This window comes from Pongo pygmaeus, chromosome 14 (genome assembly GCF_028885625.2).
Source record: "Pongo pygmaeus isolate AG05252 chromosome 14, NHGRI_mPonPyg2-v2.0_pri, whole genome shotgun sequence".
In the NCBI taxonomy this organism is placed as follows: domain Eukaryota; kingdom Metazoa; phylum Chordata; class Mammalia; order Primates; family Hominidae; genus Pongo; species Pongo pygmaeus.
In genome coordinates, this window is record NC_072387.2 from 57,255,249 (window position 1) to 57,278,533 (window position 23,285).

Genomic DNA, 23,285 nt, shown 5'->3' on the forward strand with positions numbered 1-23,285 from the left:
ACAGGTTCAAGTGATTCTCCTGCCTCAGCCTCCCGAGTAGCTGGGATTCAGGTGCCTGCCACTATGCCCAGGCATATGTGCATACTAGTTTTTGTATTTTTAGTAGAGACAGGGTTTCACCACATTGGCCAGGCTAGTCTTAAACTCCTGACCTTAGGTGATCTACGCAGCTCGGGCTTCCAAAGTGCTGGGATTACAGGCATGAGCCACCATGCCTGGCCAGTCCATTTTCATGCTGCTAATAAAGACATACCCAAGACTGGGCAATTTACAAAAGAAAAAGGTTTATGAGACTTACAGTCCCACATGACTGGGGAGGCCTCACAATCACGGTGAAAGGTGAAAGGCACGTCTCACATGGCAGCAGACAAGAGAAGAGAGCTTGTGCAGGGAAACTTCCATTTTTAAAACCATTAGATCTCCTGAGACTTATTCACTATCATGAGAACAGCACTGGAAAGACCCACCCCATGATTCAATTACTTCCCACCAGATTCCTCCCACAACATGTGGTAATTGTGTGAGTTTCAAATCAAGATGAGATTTTGGTGAGGACACAGCCAAATCATATTACCTTGTTAGACATTATCTTATGTGTAGGAAAAGGCAAGGACTAGGGTCATTTGTCTTTTAAGGAATGTAGTGACTCAGGCAGGAGACATGGGAGGTTGTGTCCTCTAAGCTGTTTTGTCTTCAAAGCACCCATCCAGAGACCTGCATGTTGTCACAGAGCCATGGACTTTATGAAATTATGCTAGCAAGCAGAAATGAGCAAACATGGCTTCTTACATTTGCTACTTGATCCCACAAGTTTCTGCTTTTGTTCATAAATCAACTGTCTGGTTACATTTACAGGACCAACATCAATTGTCCCACATAGCTAGAAAGCCTCTTTCCTGAGAAGGTCACTAATCTCTCAGTTGCAGTTGTAAGGAATGAGCATCAGGCCCAACATGCATACTTGCCTATTTATTGGAAAACACTTTGGGTTGCATCTATTTTTCTAATGAGTATGATCCTTTTTTTTTCTGGCATTGCCTTTCCTGTGCCTAACAAAACACCTCAGTAGGACCATTACAAGAATACTACAGATTATGCATAGCAGTGTATACTTAATAGCATTAAAGTGAGTTACAGACAGAAAAAAATATGATAACCATTTAACAAAACTGCAACATATATTTGAATTCTTTAAATTAATTGTACTATTTTCTCTCTTTTTGTACCCATATTTATTAAAGCCTTTTCTTCACAAAAACAATTTTGGACTAGAGTTTATCACATTAATAATATATTCATACAAATATAACTTTAGAAAAGATTTAACAAGATAACCAAACTTATGACTGAAAACAGACTTTTATGAATTTATATAATTGTTGGAGCATTTACTTCAATAACACACTCATAAATGTAACTGAAAGAAAATCTAGTATCATCATTTGATAATGCCTCTCATACAATTTACCAAATAATTCTTATCCTTTCATCCAAAAAAAGACTTAATTTATTATTTTAATCCTGGGGAACCTGACTCAGATGTCAAAAGATTTAAAACATTTAATCAAAACAGAATCATGAGGCATTGTAAAATAAGTTATTCTTTTAACCAGAGTAATAACCAAAAGGCTTCAAAAGTAATACATAAAGTTTCATAGATGGAAAAACCTTAATCCTTTTACAGCTGTGTTTTCTTATGTAACCAAACACCTAATAAAAACAATGTAGGAATTATCTTGATAGAATATAAAATCTTTGCTTTTTAGGCCAGTTCCCAAAAAGGTAAAGAAAAACCTCCTGCAGGGTGATTGCTTCCCCTTATGGGAAGCCCATTTAGAAAACCTGGAAGTCGAATCTGATGAAAAGAGTGTTTGAATTTAATCAGACACAGGAAGAGTGTATCCAGGGTCATGAGTAAACACTATATTTTAGAAGAATGTAAACAAGTAAACTAGTACCTTGAGAAAGGGAATACATGCTCTTAGTAACAGCATGGAAAGTTCCCCGGTTACATGGAACAATTTAGACATATCAAAAAAAGTCAAAAGCCCAAAATCAAGTTATACTGGAGGAAAATCTTGTTTTTCTAGACCTTTAAGATAAACATTTCAGCATCAGGCCACAGCAGCAAAGGTAGAATGGGAGAAAAAAGTGTTACAGGAGTTGATGAGAAGGTTAAAAGAGAGGGTTATTATTCCAGCCAAGCAAAAAGACATACCTTCTCAAGGGGGGACAAAAATAGAAGGCAATTATATATTACCTGCAAATCATGTGCAGTGAGGTACAATAAAAGTTAAAACTTCTGAGGTACAAGTTTGAGAAGTTTCAAAAAGAAACAAATTTCAGGATTAAAAACCAAAATCTCTTGTAATTTTACAAAGAGCAAATCAATACTTTAAGAAAACCTTGTTCTAACATACAAGATTAAATTTTTAGTTTTGTATTAATGTATTTTTAATATTAAAGCTCAATATTTAGAAAAACTGTTATTTTTAAATTATAGCCAACTTAATCACATACAAAATTCATTTTATAAATTCTCTTTTCACAAACTTTATTTTGACTTACACAAACCATGTATAACATGCTTGGACTTTCTGCTTTGTCCAATCCTTTCTCTTTCTTAAATAACCAGTCATTTTGTTTAAGAACAAAAATTTACCATACAAGATCCTTTCTTGTAAAATATTATTCTCTTATTTTCTACCTTCCTTACCAAAATTACATCTTCATATCCATAACTTTCTTCCCATATCTCTCCCCTAGTGACTGCTTCCTTTTTATCTTGTTTCATAAATAATCTACAAATTAGAGAAAATTTTTATTTTTCTCAATAAAGAGCACATTTTTATGCCTTTCTTATAATTTTTCTTCTTAAAAACACATCATATATTGGGGGTACATTTTATGCATACAATTATATCTATTAATTAGAATTTTTATTCTTAGTAAACTTAAAGTTTAGTATAAAACTAGAAACCAAGCAATCTTGAATTGTCTGGCACTTCAGTATTTTATAGATGAGAAACATTTTATAATTTCTTAAAAACACCTTTCCTTATAAGTTTTTCTTAATTGGAAATGATCCAAACATTTAATGAGTATCTATTATTTAATTTAACATAACATTAAGATTTTAAACCACATGAAAAGGTCATTATAAGCGCTTATCTCTTTTCCATTTATTTAATTTACTTAGTTTTTAATAGTTTACCTACATTACTTATAAAAACTGAAATATTAGACAAAGCTAGTCATCATTACAAGATATTCCCCTGTTAATCATTTTATAGTCTGTGAATATCAGGTGTTTACCTAAGTAAGAACCTTAAAGTGAAATATATGGGTATTTTCCTGGTAACTCAGAAGATTTGGCTGTTTTCACTAAGCCAATATTATTATTATTATTAATTTATATATATTTATGGGGTACATGTGCAATTTTGTTACATACATAGATTGCATAGTGGTCAAGTCAGGGCTTTTAGGTTATCCATCACCCAAATAACATGCATTGTACTTATTAAGTAATTTCTAATCATCCATCCCCCTCCACCCTCTCACCCTTCTGAGTCTCCATTGTCTGTCTCCACTCTCTTCTGTCCATGTATACACATTTTTAGCACCTACTTATGACTGAGAACATGCAATATTTGACTTTCTGTGTCTACCTTGTTTCACTTAAGATAGTGAAATCTAGTTCCATCCATGTTGCTGCAAAAGACATGATTTCATTCTTTTTATGACTGAGTAGTATTCCATTGTATACATATACCACATCTTCTTTATCTAATCAACCATTAGTGGACACAGGTTGATTCCATATTTTTGCTATTGTAAATAGCACTGTGATAAACATATGAATGTGGATATGTTTTTTATATACTGATTTATTTTCCTTTTGGTAGATACCCAGTGGTGGGATTATTAGATTGAATGATAATCCTATTTTAGTTCTTTGCAGAACCTTCATACTGTTTTCCATAGACGTTGTACTAATTTAAATTCCCACCAACAGTGTGTAAGAGTTTTCTTTTCTCCACATCCTCGCCAACATTTGTTATTTTTTGCTTTTTTAATAATAGCAATTCTGACTGGGATAAGATGATATCTTTGTTGTGTGTGCTTTTTTTTAAGGGGCAGGTAGTAATGAGGGAAGCTCAAATTTCTATTTTTCTTTTTTGTGGCCATGAGGTATTGCTGTGTTGCCCAAGCTGGTCTTGAACTCCTGCGCCCAAGCAATCTTTATCCATCAGCCTACCAAAGTGCTGGGATTACAGGTGTCAGCCTCCACACCTGACCTAATTGTGGTTTTAATTTGCATTTGATGAAGATTAGTGATATTGAGTATTTTTTCATATACTTGGCTATTTCTATGTCTTCTTTGGAAAAATGTCTATTCATGATCTTTTACCACTTTTTAGTAAAATTATTTGATCTTTTGTTGTTGTTGAGTTGAATTCTTGTACAGTTTGGATATTAGTCCCCTGTTGGATGCATAGTTTGCAAATATTTTCTCCCATTCTACAGGTTGTCTGTTCACTCTGCTGATTATTTCTTTTGCTGTACAGAAGCTTTTTAGTTTAATTAAGTCTCATTTGTCTATTTTTGTTTTTCTTGCCTGTATTTTTGAGGTCTTAATCATATTTTTGAGGTCTTTTGCCTAGACCAATGTGCAGAAGAGTTTTCCCTAGTTTTTTTTCTGGTATTTGTATAGTTTGGCGTTTTATGTTTAAGTCTCTACTCCATCTTGAGTTTATTTTTGTAAATGATGAGAGATATGAATCCAGTTTAATTCTTCTGTATATGACAATCCAATTATCCCAGAACCATTTATTGAAAAAGGTGTTCTTTTCCCAATGTATGTTCTTGCTGGCTTTGTCGAAGACCCATTGGCTGCAAATATGTGGCTTTATTTCTGGGTTCCCTTTTCTGTTCCATTGATCTATGTGTCTATTTTATACCAGTACCATGCTGTTTTGATTATTGTAGCCTTATAATTTGAAATCAAGTAATACGATGCCTCCAACTTTGTCCTTTTGCTTAGGGTTGCTTCAGCTATTCGAACTTGTTTTTGATTCCACAAAACCAACAATATTATGTTAGTTTCTTATTTATAAAAAATTACACAAACAAATGTCATTCTGGTTTTGGCTGGGTTTATAAACTTCATGCCAAACCGTGGCACTTTAAAATATATAGAAGAACAAACATGAAATTGTCTGATCAGGATACCCAGGCAAAAAAGTATGCTGACAATTTTGAAGACATTTCTATTTTACTTTTCTCAATATTTTTAAAACCAGCTTATTTATTAAGGTTTTACTTAAATCAATGAACTTTGAAAATATTTGGGCTTACTAATTTATTTACAAATTATTTACAAATTATTTACAAATCAATTTGGTACCATGTAGACACAACCTATAAGATAATACATGTCTGCATACATAAACACATCTAAACATGCACACACAATAAAGATCATTGCTTTAGTTTTAGAATTTGAGCCATGAGGTAGTAATGCAAACTCACTGGATTATAAAAGATGGTTGGGTCCAAATTATATCTGGGACCTTTTCATATGGCTAAACTTTATTTGCCCCAATGGGTAATCTGATGAGGGCTGTGGACAAAATTTTGGGTAAAGCAGTTTTCATGGTAGTTTGATTTTTAAAAACTCTTCGCGTCTTTTTTTTTTTCAGTGTCAAATGAGTTTATGGTTAAATTTTCAACATTTACATGGCTGAATTGTATAAGAAAAAATCTCCAAGTAACTTTGAATTAGTAATACCATAAACAGTGTGTTTTATCTCAACATCAGTAGAAAAGTCAGCAGATTCAAAGTAGGCAGGAAAAAAATAGAGAGATAGAGAATTTAGAAGGCTTTACATGTTAACTCTATAGTTGCAGGGATAATTAACATTTGAGTTCTGAATTTTTCTTGATGTAATTTGCCCACCCATTTAAAATGTGCATAAGAATGGGCCATAATATGTAGCTAACTGGAGTCCCAGAAAGCCTACTATACTATACCTTTGTGTGTGAAAGTCTCATTTTTTGCCATTTCAATGTTAAGTTCCCTTTAGTAAAGCCTCCCATCTAGGGAGATGCTTGCAAATATAGGCTCTGTATGTATTAGACATGAAGCCTGCTGGATCTTGGGTGCTTAGTTCCCCTGTTCTTTCAGTCTGGGTTTATTTATCTCCCATTGTGAGAGCTCAGCAAAGCAGAAACACTAGTGATAAGTGTAATGAGTCAAATGTGCTGCTTCAAGCATTGCCAATGCTGTTACTTGTCTTACGTGTCTTGGTTGTTTCTCCTGGTTGCCTAAAGCAATTGTGGGGGCTAGGAGCACTGGGTGACAGACTCTTATGTCTGTGTCCCTGAATGAGCCAATTTTTAATTACTTGTGATGAAGAATTTCCTATGGGACCACTGCATGTCATGAAGACTGTACTCTGACATTTCCAAGAGATCTCCAGTCACCCAGAGATGCCAAATCAGAACCCGGCAAGAAGAAGCAAGTGTTCCTTGTCTTTGGAGTTAACTCAGGTCAAACCTTCAAGATTTTTAGTAGTTTCTTCCCTGCTGAGCTTTGTTTATAGAATCAAATTGAAAGGGAAAACACTGGCTTAACCTAGCCAATCAGACAGCCTCACATATCCATTTCTTCCTAGTATTTTTTAACTGAAAGAATTCCCTTTCTTGAGAAATAAAAAGTCTCAAGGAAGAATTTGCCCCTTCCTCAAGGGGTAAAAGCAACTTGCTGAATAAAACTTAGAACCACCAATCAAATCGAAGTTCTGAGACTCAGGAGAGGCTCACTCAGTTGTTTGCAAACATGGAGGAGCTGAAGGGGCTCAGAGGGTTCATGCCAGTACTGAGGTGCCAGGTCCTTTCAATGGACCCTGGAAAGTCTACTCTCTGAGTCCCTTCATGGTTGCCATGATAGTTGACTTTAAAAAAATCAAGCTTTTAAGGAATTAAAGTTTGTTTCATTCAGAAAGTTTGTTTTCATCAGAAAAAAAATCAAGCTTTTAAGGAATTAAAGTTTGTTTCATTCATTCAAATTTCATTCAGAAATTTGTTTCATTCATTCTCAGTGCTGAGAACTATAGCCTGAGAATTACAGCCTGGAAGAAGTCTTTCAGAAAGGTTCTGACAGAGTGCTCCAGAACAGTGTTTTAGCTCACAGTTTACATATGGATTGTGGAGGTTTAGTGCATGCAAAATCACATCAACTTGCCCAGATGTTACATTAAAGCAGAATCTCATCTAAGTTTGAGTGTAAGAGTACATCTAGTTATAGATTACAGTCATAATCACTAACCCTGTCAGATGTTATCTGATGTGTAGGAAAAGGCAAGGATTAGGGTCATTTATCCTTTAAGGAATATAGTGACTAAGGCAAGAGACATGTGGGGGGGCATGTGCTGTATCCTATTTTGTCTTCAAAAGATCCCTCTGGGGAGCTGCATGTCATCACAGAGTCAGGGGCTTCGTGAAATTCTGCTGTCAAGCAGAAATGAGCAAACATGGCTTCTTGTGCTTGTTACTTTGTCTCACATGCCACAATCATTTATGTGTTCTTGATCTTAGAGACAGGTATTATTCTGAATTTTATGTTAATTATTCTTTTGTTTTTATTTATAATTTTGCTGCATAAATGTATTTGCAAGCAAAATATTATTCAGCTTTGCCTGCTTTTGCACTTTCCATAAATGGAATAATATAACTATTTCTATTCAGCTTTATCTTTTTGAGATTTCATCATGATACTGCAGCCTGTATGATGGTAACAGTTTAATTATCCATACGTCTGTTCATGATGACTTAGGTTATTTTCCCTTTTTGCTATTAGGAACAATGCTGCTATGAATATTTTCACACATGTCTCTTAATGCTCACATGTAAAAGCTTTTCCATATTATACAGTTAGGAATGTGTTCACGATCAACATTTCTAGGTCTTTCTCAAATTGGTTTCACCAATTCATACTTCTGCCAGCAATGTATGTAAAATCCTAAGGATCTACCTTTTTGGAAACATTTGAGATCGCCAGACATTTAGCTTGTTGAAACCTGGCAGGTTTCAAGTGACTTTCACTGTGGTCTTTATATAAATAAAATGTAGGGAATTAAACACAAATAAACCCTCACAAAAGAAAATAACAAAGGTTGTATTTTTGGCAAAAGAAAAATGTTAATAGATTAACAATCTGAAATGCAAGAAGAAACAGTGAACAAAGATATGCATAAATATGTGTGTAAATGTAGGATTCGGGTTGATAGCTAGATTAACCATCTTCTGCTTTTTGTTGTTGCTGATAAGATGTCAGCTATTCAAGTACCATTACTTCCATAACAGTAGCTAGCATTTATTAATGCTAGACACTCTTCCAAAAATATGTGTGCATTTTTAATTAAGAGAAATTGAAAATATAATCATATTTTGCATATGAGGAAACTGAGTCATATAGAGGTGAAGCAACTTGCCAAGATGTACTTGTAAATAATAGAACCAGTATGGAAACCCAGTCAGTACAGTTCCAGAGCTCATATTCTCACCAACCACACCTAACATTAAACTCCCTTTTCCTCTTATCTACTACACTAAACTTTAGTGCGACGCTGCCTCATAGATGAGATGCTTCTTGTTCTGATTGGTCTTAAGATTTTCTCTTTGTCATTTGTGTTCTAAAAGATTTCTGTGATGTGTGGAGGTATATATTTCTTTTCCATTAACCTGAGTTAGATTTAGCTGTGTCTAATCCAATGTTAAACCCATGTTTTGCATTTTAAATTTCAATAATTTTACTTTTCATTCTAGAAATAAATTTTTTTCCAAATGGCATAGTTGTAATTCATCATTTTCTTGTACTTGTTAATCTTTTCATGCCTCATCTTCATTTATTGAAATATGCTTACTTTATGATCATGTCTAATAATTTCATCTTAAAGTCTCTGTCAATCTGATCCTGCTGTATATCATTTTTGCTGTCTGTCGCCCTTGCGGACTTAGTATATTTTGCCATTTTAAACTATGAATCCCTGTTCTTTGGAACTCTATCAGTGGAATTTTTAAGGCTTATCTTGACTTTCCTCCAGAGAGGTTTTGCATTTATTTCTGCCAAGTTTTGGGATACATTAAAATCCTGGGGCTACATTAAATTAAATTCACCACTTGATTTTTTAATATCACATAGGCACTGTAAATTCTGGCCATAACTTCTCCAATAATCAGATTGTGATTCAAGATTTTCAAGATAGATATTTTTCTCCCCTTACCTAATGAAGGGGTCCAGACAGGCAAGGTGCATTGTTGCTTTCTTCTGTATAATAGATTTGTTTCTCATATGCCCTTATACTAAGAGTGAAGCCTATAGTATTCTAGCTTTACTTAGGGGGTATAGTAGATCTTGCCCAAAAATGGCTACCATTGATTCCCCCTCTACCTGTAAGTGCATGCTATTTATCACATCAAGAAGTGGAATCTAATTTCCCTCCTCTTGAATGTGGGCTGGGCTTAATGGTATGTTTAGCCAGTGGGATACAGCAGAAGTGACATTCTCGGACTTCTAGCGCTAGGTCATATTGAGCCTTGTGGTTTCTGCCCAGGCCTCTTCAAAGTAACTCTTGAGATGTTTCTTCTTGAAATTCAACAATCATTCTGAAGAAGATCAAGCTATCTAGATAAGTAATGTGAAGATGATTAGGTTGGCAGCCCCTGCTGAGCTCCCAGCCAACAGCCACCATCAACTGCTCAACTGTAAATGAGCCCTCCTGGGTAGACAGTCAAGTCTTCAGATGACTCTTACCTCAGGCTCCACTGGTTGTAACCCCATGATACTCCCCAAGTGAGAACTTACCAGCTGAGCATAGTGAACCAATAGAATGTAATAACACATTGTTGATTTAAGTTACTAAGTATTGGGGTGGTTTGTTACACAACAAGAGCTTTTCTGTTAGCCTTTCCATTTGGGGTGGGATCTAAACTTTATCTCCAGTTTCCCTCATCCTATGAGGTCATCAAAAATAACAACACATAAATTCACTAGGGTTTAGAAAGTAATTTCATACTGAAAGCATTTGTTGGCGCTCCACTATTTCTTAGGGTTCAAACTTTTACTTTGTTTTTCCACCTCTCTATATTTTTTCCTTTATTTTGTACTCTGTAGTGCACTTAAAAATTAAGATTACATATCTTTTATAAGGTCAGAATTTTAGAGAATATTGTCCTCCATATGATCATAAATTAAAGCTTTTTAGCTTCTTTGTAGAAAAGGAAGTAAGGTTCTGAGTTATCTTGGATTTTATTATAAATTTGGTATGAATCTGTGGCATGCTTTCCTAGTGAGAATGCCTAGCTCCATTCACTCTTCAATCCCCTCTAATCCAGATTTTTGTTTCTAACACTGCGCTCAAACTGGCCTTGCTAAAGTCATCAATGATCACCATGTTGTCAAATCTAATGGTTTTTTCCCTAGTCTCAATTTACACAATCTGTATTGCATTAGACACAGTTGACCACTAATTATTCTTATAACACTTTCTTTTCTTGGGCTTTGTGACACAACAATCTCTTGGTTTTTCTCCTATATCCTCATCTACTCCTTCAAACAGTCTCTGACGTATACATCTGTGTGTGTGTGTGTGTGTGTGTGTGTGTGTGTGTGTGTGTGTGTGTGTGTTTTCAGCCCATTTATCAGTGAGGACCATAGGCTGGTTTGGAGTCTATTCTTTGAGATCCCATACCTTGCTTACTTTTTGCTAACTCCCATTTTGGCAGCTCAATTCTCCCTAATTTCACTCATCAAGTAACCAAGGATCCTAGTGATAGGAACATATTTTCTTAGAATTTCACCACCACTGGTTTGTCCTCTCTGCAAATTTGAATATCTAGGTATCAACCGATCTGTAGTTACAACAAAGATTGTGTCTCCCCTGCTGCCTCTTTCTTTGCCAACCTTAGCAGCTGAGTCAGTTTCCCAAATCACCCACAGTAGTCTACTTTTCACATTTGCCTGTTTAGACACAGCCTTCTTTTGACTACAAAATAGAGAAATTGAAAAGAATTTTGTCTTCTCCCAAGTCATACTTCTAGGGAAAGCCTTCATAATTTTATTTGAAATGAACTTCCAAAATACAAGAACTACCATTCAATTCAATTCCACAAGTTATTTTACTGTGTACCTGCCATTTATGTGTCAGGCACTGTGCTGGCCACCTTAGGAGTATAAGGATGGCTAACATATGGCCTAGTGAAAGACTTAAAGTATGTACATAAAACACCAAGATGTAACTCAGGAAGTGAAGACGAAGTACCAGCAGAGCACAGAAAAGGAAGAATTCTCATTCAAGTGATGGCTTTGTGAAAAAATGGACTATTTGGCTTAACCCCTGAAAATCAGGTAGAAGTCAGCAGATAGAGATTGAGGAATGAGGAAAAAAAAGAGAGAAAGGTATTTCAGTTGAGGGACATACATAAAGACACAAATAAAATCTAGTACTTTTTGGAAGTTGTAAGCACACTGATGTGGACTGGAAGACATGCAGGACCCTAGAAGGAGAGTCACAGCACAAAGATGCTGTAAGAGTAGGTTGGGTGGGGTCATGGAGGATGTGAATGCCATGCTAAGGAACACACTGTAATTCAGGGGGCAATGGGGAGCCATGGGAGACTTCCTAGGGGAATAGTATAATGACTAAAGTTGTGTATAAGGAACATGACTCTGGAAGGAACATATGGACCATATTTTCAGTAAAAATATACAACCATGCCCTGAAGTTAAACAGAATTTATTCTTGATTATCTTCAATTGCATATAATTCATTCTTTCTTCTCTGTTAGAGGAGATAAGCACACATTAATTTTATAAGGTTTGCCTGCAAGGAAATGGAACATCTTTGAGCACAGAAGACATTCACTTTGAAAATCTATGACTCTGTCAACATGCCTTAGTCTGGCCACATTTGGCCTCATGCTTTTTAGTTTGGGCTGTCAACTCGCTAGTTTTGAAAAAAGCAAGCAACACAAAATTATGGAACCAACCCAAATGCCCATCAATCAACAAGTGGATAAAGAAACTATGGTATATATATACATGGAATACACTCAGTCATAAAAAGGAATGAATTAATAGCATTTGCAGTAACCTGGATGAGATTGGAGACTATTATTCTAAGTGAAGTAACACAGGAATGGAAAATCAAACACCATATGTTCTCACTGATATGTGGGAGCTAAGCTATGAGGATGCAAAGGCATAAGACTGATACAATGAACTTTGAAGACTTGAGGGTAAGGGTGGGGGAGCAAGGGATAAAAGGCTACAAATAGGGTGCAATGTATACTGCCCAGGTGATGGGTGCACCAAAATCTCACAAATTACCACTAAAGAACTTACTCATGTAACTAAATACCACCTGTACCCCAATAACTTATGGAAAAATAAAAAATTAAAAAAAATTTTTTTAAAGCAAACAACAAAAGCTACACCTGGAAATTCTTATTGAATATATTTGTAGTCTGGCTTGGCCATCTGTTTTGGGTTTTTTTGTTTTGTTTTGTTTTGTTTTTCTTAAGTGTTATGGTTGATTTTGTGTGTGTCAACTTGACTGGGCCCTGGGCCACATGATGCCCAGATAGCTGGTTAAATATTATTTCTGAGTGTATCTATGAGGTTGTTTCTGAAAGAGACTAATATTTGTATCAATGGACTTAGTAAAACCCATGGTCCACTTCAAAGTAATTGGCCTTCATCCAATCTGTTGGCAGCCTGAACAGAACCAAAAGACAGAGGAAGGGAGAATTCCCTCTCTCTTTATCTGACTACTTGAGCTAGAACACTGGTCTTCTCCTGCCCTCAGACTGAAACTTATACCATCATTTCTCCTGGTTCTCAGGCCATCAGACTCACTAAAACTATCCTACCAGCTTTTCTGGATCTCTAGCTTGCAAACAGTGTACTGTGGGACTTCTCAGCCCCCATAATTGCATGAACCAATTCCTCATAATAAATCTCTTTATATGCATAGATAAATATAGATATAAATACTGAAACAGATATATATCCTATTGATTCTGCTTTTCTAGAGAATCCTGACTAATACAAAAGACTTCACTGGTGATTCTGATGAAGTCTATTTTTATATCCTCTTCTTAGAACATTATAGATCTCCAACTACTCTCTTTGGAAGTCAAATTATTTTTATACACAGTTTTTCATTTCAAATTTGAATATACTCCAAAATAGTTTTTAAATATCTGACTTCTGTTTCAAGCCAAAACATACATTTGAAAAAGAAGTATGCATCTAGAGGAAAGTGTGATTTGACAAAGAGTCAAGGGACTGAAGTCTAGCCTTGCCTCTGACGCTTTCCAGCTGTGTGACCTTGGGCAAAGGACTTGTCTTAGTCTCTCAACCATGTCACATGGGAATAACACTACAGGCCCCATCTTGCAAAGTGTCATGAGGATAAAATAAATTATGAAACACATCAACAAAACTCTACACAAATGCAAACTATCATATTCTACTTGACATGTTATACAAATAAGATTTTTATTATTCAAACTATATTTTAAATGCCCTTGGAGAGTTTGCCACACAAATGAAGTAATCAGTGAATCATTATTTTAAGCAAATTATTATTTTGTGTTTAAGGTAGTTCTCTAATTTGTCTGTTCTTTGTGTTTGAATTTTGCTATTTTGAGTGTTCTGAAAATAGGGCACACTCATGTTCCTATTTAAAAGATTTGCACTAATTATGCTGAGCATAATGCAGCCCTGGACAGAAGGAAGCTCAGAAGTCAGACCTGCCCTTGTGATGAGGGAGAAGCGGGCCTCCTGAAACTCCTCCAGATGGCCCCTTGGGGCTCATGCAACAAATGACTTTAATCCTCTCTGTGTAAAAAGTGATGTCATGGAAACCAAACTCGTTATGACTCAAAGCAGGTTAAGGAGACCCAAAGTTGCTTTGACATTTATATGTAGACATTTATAAACAATGCCGACATTTATAAACAACTTCTTCCATAAATATGTCACTTTTAGACATATGGGAATAATGCCATAATCTCAAAAGAGAATGATTAGACTATCAAAACTGTGTGCTAGAAATAATGAGTAACTCAAACTTGATTGAATTCTGTCCTGACCTCCCAGTTTTTAAGGATGGTTGAAATCCACTTACCTTAAATGAAAGGTTTGGAATTTTATTTCATGTTGGTTTGTTTCCATTTTGCCACAAAGATGCAGGAAAGAGAAAGCCACAGAATTGTGAGGACAAGTCTATGGCTTACATAAAGTATGTAAGGCTAAGGGTTCTGGGAAGCAGGTAATATTATTTTTAAAACTCCTCATTTTAAAATGGCACATTCCTAAATGCTTTCACAACTATTTTACACACATACATTATTACTGAGAAAAACTTATCTTGAGGGATAAAGTGTATTGCATCCTTCCCAGTACAATATTTTGTGCATAGATGATGTCAGCAATTATTTATTGAATATAATTGTATATTTAGAACTTTCTTCAAAAGCACCGATATTATCTTTCCTGTATTGCAGATGAAAAGCTCAGGCATAAACAATTTAAGGCATCTTGGATTCCAAACCAACCCCCACCCAGTACTGCTGCAGAAAAGACTACCCCTCTTAGAAGTCAGAGGGAACCCCCTCCCCAATTTGATGGTGAGGTAGGCCAAGGCCAGGCTTGCTAGGGGCCCGAGGGTGCAATAAGAAATGGACCTCAGAAGGGACTCACTGGAGCATATGTCACTCTCGTCAGGTTGCTACATCATAACACAACTAGGTGGCTTAAATAGCAGACATTTATTTTCTCACAGTTTTGGTGGCTAGAAGTCCAAGATCAAGGTGCTGACAGAGTTGGTTTCCAGTGAGGCCTCAGCCTGACTCTTAGATGGCAGCTTCTCACTATATCCTTGCATGACCTTTTCTCTGTGGGCACACTTGGCAACAGAGAGCATTCTCTGGTATCTCTTCCTCTTCTTATAAGGACATCAGTCCTATCACTTTAGAGTCTTACCCCTGTGACTTCATTTCCCCTTAATTACCTCCCTAAAGGCTCTATCTCCAAATACAGTCACACTGGGAATTAGGGTTTCAACGTGAATTGGGGGAACACAACTCAGCCCAAAAGAGAGTGCACCAATACCTGAGAGGCTGAGCCCCGGGGGGCAACAGGGCCCTCCTCTGCCTCATGGTTGGGGGCTCCTCTTGAGGGCAGATCCCTCATTCCCCATGGGTTACACTGACTCAAACTTGGCTTTGTCTCTATTCTTGATCTTAGGAATAATTTTGGCTCTGCTTGTTGGTTGCAAGTAAACGGAAGTGAACATAAACATCAAGAGTCCAAGCCACCGTTTTTGCCCACCTTCAAAACTGGACTCTCTTGTATGATAACCTTTTGAAGAGACATCATAGTGCAATGAAAAGAGCACTATACGTGGCCTCAGAAGTCCTGGATTCAAATCCTAACTGTTTTCCATGGCTCATACATTCCCATGTGACTGGGACTCTGTTCCCCAACCCCATGATGTCCCTTACTCCCTCCAGCAATGCTGGCTTCCTGCCTCTACTCGAAACCAGCAAGCATGCTCCCATCCCAGGGACTTGGCAAAGGCTATTACCTCTGCCCGGAATGCTTTCCTTTAAATATCCACTAGGACTACTTCCTTATTGCATTTAATATTTTAATTAAATGCCACCCCTCTAGAAAGTTCTTCTCTGACCATGCTATCTACAACAGTGCTCACCCTCCACCTCCATCAGACATCTCAATATCCCAGACAGTACTTTATTTTTCTTTACAGTATTTATCACTATCTGACATTACTGCATACAGATGCTTCTCAATTTATGATGGGGTTACATCCCAATAAACCTATTGTAAGTTGAAAATATTTAAGTCAAAAATACATTGAATACAGTTAACCCCCTGAACCTCACAGCTCAGCCTGGCCTATCTTAAATGTGATCAGAAACTTACCGTATAGTTGGGCACAATCACAGTCATCTAACACAAAGCCTATTCTACAGTAACATGTTGAATATCTCATATATATTTGTTCAACACTTTACTGAAAGTGAAAAGCAGAATGGCTGTATGGGTACTTGAAGTATAGTTTCTACTGAATGCTAATTGCTTTCACACCATTGTAAAGTGAAAAAGTCATAAGCCGAACTATCTTAACTTGGGGACCATTTATATATTTATTTGTTTATAGTTTGTCTTTCCCAATATATTGCAGGCTTCATTAGGGCAGGTTTATTAGTTTCATTCATTGCTGCATCCCATGCGAATAGTCCCTGAAGCAAAGAAAGCACTCAATAAATATTTTGAATGAACTGAAGGAATGACTACAAATGAATGGGGCACTTGGCCTCAGTTTCCCCTTCTGTAACTTGGCTCTCCCTTGCTCAAGTCCATCCCTCAGGGGCCCCTGGTCTGTTCTTGGCCTCACTGGGCCCTGGCATCTCAGGCAGAGCCCCGAGGTGCCACCACCCTGCTATTTGCACACCCTTGCCAGTTCTCTGCGTTCAGCAGATAGTGAGGGGCGAGGCTGTGTGGGTATGTGAGCAATGCCAGAGAGGTCAGCTTCTCTAAAGAGATGTGGCTTCCTCATGTAATAGCATGGAGAGTATAGATGAGGAAAAACAGAGTGGCTCATGGCCAGCTCACTTCTTAAAGGCTCAGAACACAATGGGGAATGGCAGGCAACGTGGCCTTGAAGGGGAACAGGGTAGGAAGGGGTTGCCAAAGACAAAACACTAAGTGAAACTCTGTCCAGGCCATATCTGCCCAAGATGAAACTGTTTCTGGGAAAAAGGCAGATGCCTACAGACAAAGCAGCAGAGCCCAAACCAGCCCAAATATCAATGCAGAAAGGACAAGATGGAAAGCCCCATGAAGTAAGGCTTGCTCACTGCTCTCGCCCAGCACCCAGGGCAGGTGCTCAGGCTATGGGGAGGCACATTGTAGGGGGATGTGGGGTTGAGACCAGCAAAGGAGGCACACTGGAAAGCAAGTGAACTGGGACAGTGACAAGTAAAGAGGGTGCTTAAGGTTACTTAAAAGAGACATCAGGGATGAGGTGGAAATTCAGGCAACAATGGGGTCACACCTTGGTTGCATCTATCACTGGCTAGGGGAACCTGGGCAAGTAACTTAACTCTTTTGTGCCTTATTTTTCTCACCTGAAAAATGGGTGTAATGGTACTTACTTTATAGATTATATCTTAATTATATACCAATTTAGCATCATGGCCCTGACACATGGCAAACCATATGGATGAGAAAGACGGAAAAAAGAAGGACCTAAGTGGAGAGGTGGGTTTAGACCGGGATTAAGCACTGAGTCAGTGGAGAGGAGGATGCAGGGTGAGTGGACAGAGGAAACTAGTGGAGAAAAAAAAGGATTAAAAAGAGGTCTGAGAGAGTTCAAAGAATCAAGGAGAGGAGCTTTGTAAAGAATCAAGGATGGGCAGTATAGGAAGAGGAAGAAGAAGAATCTAGCAACCGACATAATGCAGACCCTTAACAGAGACGCAGGGATACAACCCATCTTGTGCTGCTGCTGAGGCCCAGGGAGGAGCCGCCTGGGTGCCCAAAGCTGTGCTGGGCAGACACAGGGCAATTCAGCCCTGTGGGAGACACACAGGTCTCCACAGGAGGCAGCAGTTTGTTAGCACGGGAATTCATCAGGCTCGGGCACCTGCTGGGGAGGAGATGGAAACACAGTCAATACATCTCATCATCAAAAACAGGAAGGAAATGAAACATTTTGGAAGTCATTGAAAGGCAGGTTTTATGTTAATTTGAAATAAAATGTTTGCTTAACCAACTGCTCTCTGAAGACTTCTTGATTTGGTATTTGGAGAGAGACATCACCCTGACGTACATTAGGGGGCCTGTGATCTTAGGCTTGTTCCAGCTGTGATTCACTTCACGTCTGATTCACTTCATCATTTATGCAATTTGTCATCAGGTTATTTGAAAGCTGAGTAAAACCTCTCATATCCTCATGTGAGACACTTTCTCCAAAGACCAGGGTAACTCTTAGAGTGTCCTGGCTTCCGGGCTGGACTTGCCACCCAGAAATCTGGAATGAGATGCTGCTATAGCCTGGCCCCAACTTCCCACTTATAAGTCCACAGGAAACAACATAATCACTACAGCTTATGGAGTGCCTACATGAAAATATTTAGATAATATACTAAGATGTTATTGGTATTTTTCACTCCCATTCTTTTACGGTGTACAGCAGAGTTTTCTAGAGGCTACATGATGTGTGATATCACAAAAGGCTGAATGCAGAGACAGACACACAAACCCAACTGTCTTTTCTTAAGCCAGACATTAAAGACATTTGCAAAAATGGAAAACACTGTCACTGTCACTCTAACTAAACATTTTTTAGTTTGAAAATATAGTTATCTTTCTTAAGAACTTTTTGTGTGTGTTAGCATGACATATTGATTTTTTTACTAACCACGTATTTCAATTAGAAATTTAACTGAAAAATGAATTTTAGTTTCAAGTGTGGTAACTATTGTTAGACAGAACTACATGAACAGAAGCTCTATGAGTCCTCAATCATTTTTAAGAGTGCAAAGACGTCTTAAGACCAAAATGATCGCAATCTGCTGACCTCCTTTGGGCAAGATGACGTACTCACCTTTTCTGTTCATTCTCTTTAGCCTTCAGAGCAGACCTGTAAGAGCCTAGATTTCCAGCGTACGGAAAGCATAAAGGAGGCTCAGAGTAAAGCCGCACCTCTAATAAGGGATAAAGCTGGGATTGGACATCACTTTTTCTGCTCTACCCATTTTGCTGCACTGTCTCTTAGCATCCATTGTGGCAAAAGGAAGTTTTATGGAAGAGAAAGCAAGCCGCAACCATTAGAGATTTTGCAAGAGGCAAGCTTCACTCTCCAATACTTGCTGAAAAATATTCTCTGTGCCCCTGGATCTCCAGGGAAGGAGACTAATTTAGTTCAAAAAGAGATCTCTGTCCGCGGCTCAGCCCTGGGTGCCGGGGTTCCAGGCGTCGCTGGGTCTGGGCGCGCCACGTCTGCACAGCGCCCTCTTCTGGCCCCTCTCTGCTCCAGCCGGCTCTTGGTCTAGCCTGGCCACCTTAGATGCTCCCTTCAGATGCTTTCTGGTGAGCGTCTCTAGGGACCACAGCATCTTACTAGGGCTTGGGCATTCCTCTGGGGGCAACCGGGCTTTTATGCAAATATACAAGGTTGCCCTCAACAGCTAACCCTCCCTGGGGGCCACCCCTAGTTTGCAGCTCCATCTTTTCTGAGTTATTTTTCACATCCAGAACTCAGAACACACACAGAGAACCGCCCTCTCCACTCTTGTCATTGAGAAGGAAGCCTGGTGTGAGCTTCAGACTTACACAAACCTAGATTTGAATCCAGGCCCTCTGCCCTGCAAATGACTTAACCTTTCTGATCCCCACTCTTCTCAGTTTTAGAATGGAAATGCTAGTATTTCCCTTGTAGGGTTATTGGGCGCCTAAAGCACTTGGCACAGGAATGAACGGTATTGGTTTCCAGTTTCCCATGTCTGCTGTGGGCTACGGGAGGAACAGTCGTTCCACTTCAAATGGAGTCACTGTCACTGAGGGCCACTTAAGCTGCACGAATTCTCACCTCAAGCCTGGTTTCCTTCAGGTCGTCAGCCATTCAGCTCCCGCTACAGGGCAGGCGCTTGTGAGACTCTCAGGACATAATGTTAAAGGATGTTATGGTCTTTTCTCTCAAGGGGCTTACAGTTTAACATGGTGGTAATCCAAACTTTGCTAGAACATTTCTCAGATCATTCTTCCCTTAAAAGACTTTTTAAACAATACTGTTTTTAGAGAGCAGTTTTAGGTTCACAGCAAGATTGAATGGAAAGTACAGAGGTTGTACAGAAATTTCCCATTTACCCCCTCCCTCCACACAGCCACTCTCAACATCCCCAAGCAGACCAGGGATATTGACCCCAAGACACCTCCTTATCATCCAGAGTCCATAGTTTACATTCAGGCTCAGTCTTGGTGTTGTTCATTCTATGGGTTTGGACAAATGTATGACATGTGTCCACCATTAAAAGACTATTGAACATGCTAAATTGTATGTCTTTCCTTGGAGGTTCACCCACTAGTCTGGCCCAGATAAATGCCCGTGGGGATGGGGGGTGGGTAATCTCACTTCAGCCTGATGGCGCCATCTGGGCGGTGATTCATCCCAGGGACTCCCTGGCAGAAAACCTGCTTTTGGTGGGCCTTATGGTGGCTCCCGCTTCTCAGCCACATGTATTTCTAGTACAAGAAGTGGGTTACATGGAGCTCTTTCATAGAAGAGACTCTGCCATAAGCAAAATAATCCAGCCTCCAAAAAGGACGTCCATGTCCTAATCTCCAGAACCTTACATGGCAAGAGAAACTTCGCAGAAGTGATGAAGTTAAGGAGTTTGAGATGCAGAGATTATCTTGGATTATCCAGGTGGGGGGGCAGGCAATGTCATCACCAGAGTCCTTACAAGTGACATTAGGATACAGACGAGTCTGAGAAGGGTCTATGATGAGAGAAGCAAGGGTCAGAGTCAAAGACTAATCTGAATCTGTCAGGTTGCTGGCTTTAAAGATGGAGAAGGGGACCATGAGCCAGGAATGCAGGTGGCCTGTAGGAGCTGGGAAAGGCAGAGAAATTGGATTCCCCTTGAGAGCCTCCCAAAGGAACACAGTCCGGCTAGCATGTTGATTTTAGCCCAGTGAGATACAGGTTGGACTTCTGCCCTCCAGAAATGTAACAGAATGAATTTGCTTTATTTTAAGCTACTGATTGGTGGTGATTTGTTATAGCAGCAATAAGAAGCTAATACAGGCTCAGAGAGGCATGCACCTGTGGAGCTCACAGCATTCCCGGTTGGCTGGAATGTGAGAGCAAACCCAGAAGAGAGAAGCTGGGGCTTTCAGGGCAGCAGCAGCAGACATTGGCTGAGCTCTGTGAGGGTCGTTGGGAGCCTTAGCATGGTCACTTGGGCTGTGAGGTGACTCATGGCTACTGCCAGTTTGATTAGCTGTGATGACCACAAGTGAGGAACCACGCTGTCAGCAACTTTGGGCCACACAAAGACTCCCAGATGAGGAATGGTGCAATGAATGCTGCAGCGATGTGGCGATAAAGCCAGAGGAATGGCTTTGGCTGTTCTGAGACCCTGGAGTTCTCAGAGGTGACAGAGAGGGTCAGGGTGAAGATTCAGGAGAAGGCAGGCCATTACCAAAGGCATGCAATGGAGGCCACACAGGGTACTGATAGGAATGGTGGCTGACATTTGCTGAGCATCCTCTGTGTGCTGCGAGCTGTGCTAGCAGTGCCCGCCCTGTCCCATAGAATCTTCCCAATGATTCTAAGAGGTAGACACTATTATTATTCCAGTCTTACTGGTGAAGACACTGAGAGTTTCCATGGTTAATTTTGACCAAGAGCAAAAACTAGCAAATAAAAGATCTTAACTTCTGTCTGCTCAACGCCTCCTCTTCCCCCATTTTTTTAAAATCAACTGTTGTAGAAAGAACCTGAGGTTTGATGAGAGCAAGACTTGTGTTCAGATCCAGTCCTACTACTCTGTACTCTCAGCCTGGTAACTTAACCCCTGTAAGCCTTTGTTTCTCATGTGTCCTATCGGGAAAATAATATTTCTCTTTAGAAGAAGTAGAGTGGTAGTTAAAGTGAGGGTTTGGGAGGATAACTACTCTGTATTTGAATCCTGGCTCAGCCTCTTATAAGCTCTATGACATGAAGCTACATATTTAATCTCTCTATACTTCAGTTTATTCATCTGTATGATGAAGATTGTGTTTTATTATCTGAGTGGGGTTGCTATAAGAGTCAAATTGCATAGTATCTAAAGCTCTTTGCACAGTACCTGGTTCACAGGGAGCTCCCAATGGGTACTACTTAGAGTAGGGCTGAGCAGACAGGGTTGGGGATAGAAATGGCCTGGAGTAATCCGAGGACAGGGGAGGCATTCAGTCTGTGCTTGCTGCTGTTTTTATCTGTGGTAGGCGGGAAGCAGCCCCAGCAAGAGGCCATACTGAAGTCCTGGCCGTTGGGGTGGGAAAATCTCTGTGTGTTTTGGGGGTAAGAGGGTGCAGTTAGATGGCTGGGAAGGGGTGGGACTGCAGGGTCTCTGAGGGTCACAAAGAGAATCAGAAGCCATTGCTCCTAAAGGGCTGAGGCTGGGATGAGGTGCCAGAAGCCAACAGTACAGGGAGCTGTGTGGGAACCCCAGGCTTCACCTTCTCATCCATTTTTAGATCCAGTAATTTTGGGCAGAGGTGCCAAGACAAACTGAAGATCTTGCCCCCTGTCCCTCACAAGAGTGCATCAGAGCCAGAAGCCAGCTTTTCATTATCATTAGCACTGTTTGCTTCATAAACTTGGAATTTTGCATTTTAGCAGTCCTCAAAATGAAGCACCTGTGGCATTGAAATTATTGTTTTCCTTATGGAAGGGGCTATTTATCACATTATCCTATTTGAAGTGATTATTCTTATTCATCAAATTGAATTTAATTAATTTTCATAATTCAAGAGCTTCATAGCTGCAAACTATATACACTTGGCCAATAGTTCTGTGAAACAATCTGTGTTTTTCCCTCTTGCATTTATTTGCATCCTAAAAGGCTACATTTACTTCTCTAGAGGAAAACTGCTCTGTGTGCCAGGTCGTATTGGCAAATTCGCTGGAGAGAAGAGAACCCACTAGTAAAGCACAGCTCAAGAATTAATGGCAAACAGATGCACACTCAGAACGTTGTTTTAGCTGATGGGAGAGAATGGAAGGGAGAAGGCATCTTTGAAGGAGACAGCGCCTTTCCCTTAAGATCCTGAAAAGCGTTCTGGGCTGCCAGACCTCAGAGCAGAAACAGTTGCACACAGCATCTGCCCTCAAACAACTTTAAAGGTGCCTTTCACTCTGCAGAGCCTATGTCTGGCCTTATTTGTGTGGGGAACCTTGCACATAGCTTTCCATATTTCTTTCCCCATTGCCCTAGAGGAAGCCCATGTCTGAGGATGCTTTTGCGCCAACCCTGACCATTTCAGATCTCCTGAATGCTGTCTTCAGGGTTAACTTCCTTAGACCCCCATCAGGGTGTTTGGGGGTCTGACATTTTATTTTTATGCATTGACATGGACAGCAGCATGTATGCCCAGATTGGCCCAAGGTTGTTCTAGAAAGTGCTTCAAAATAAAA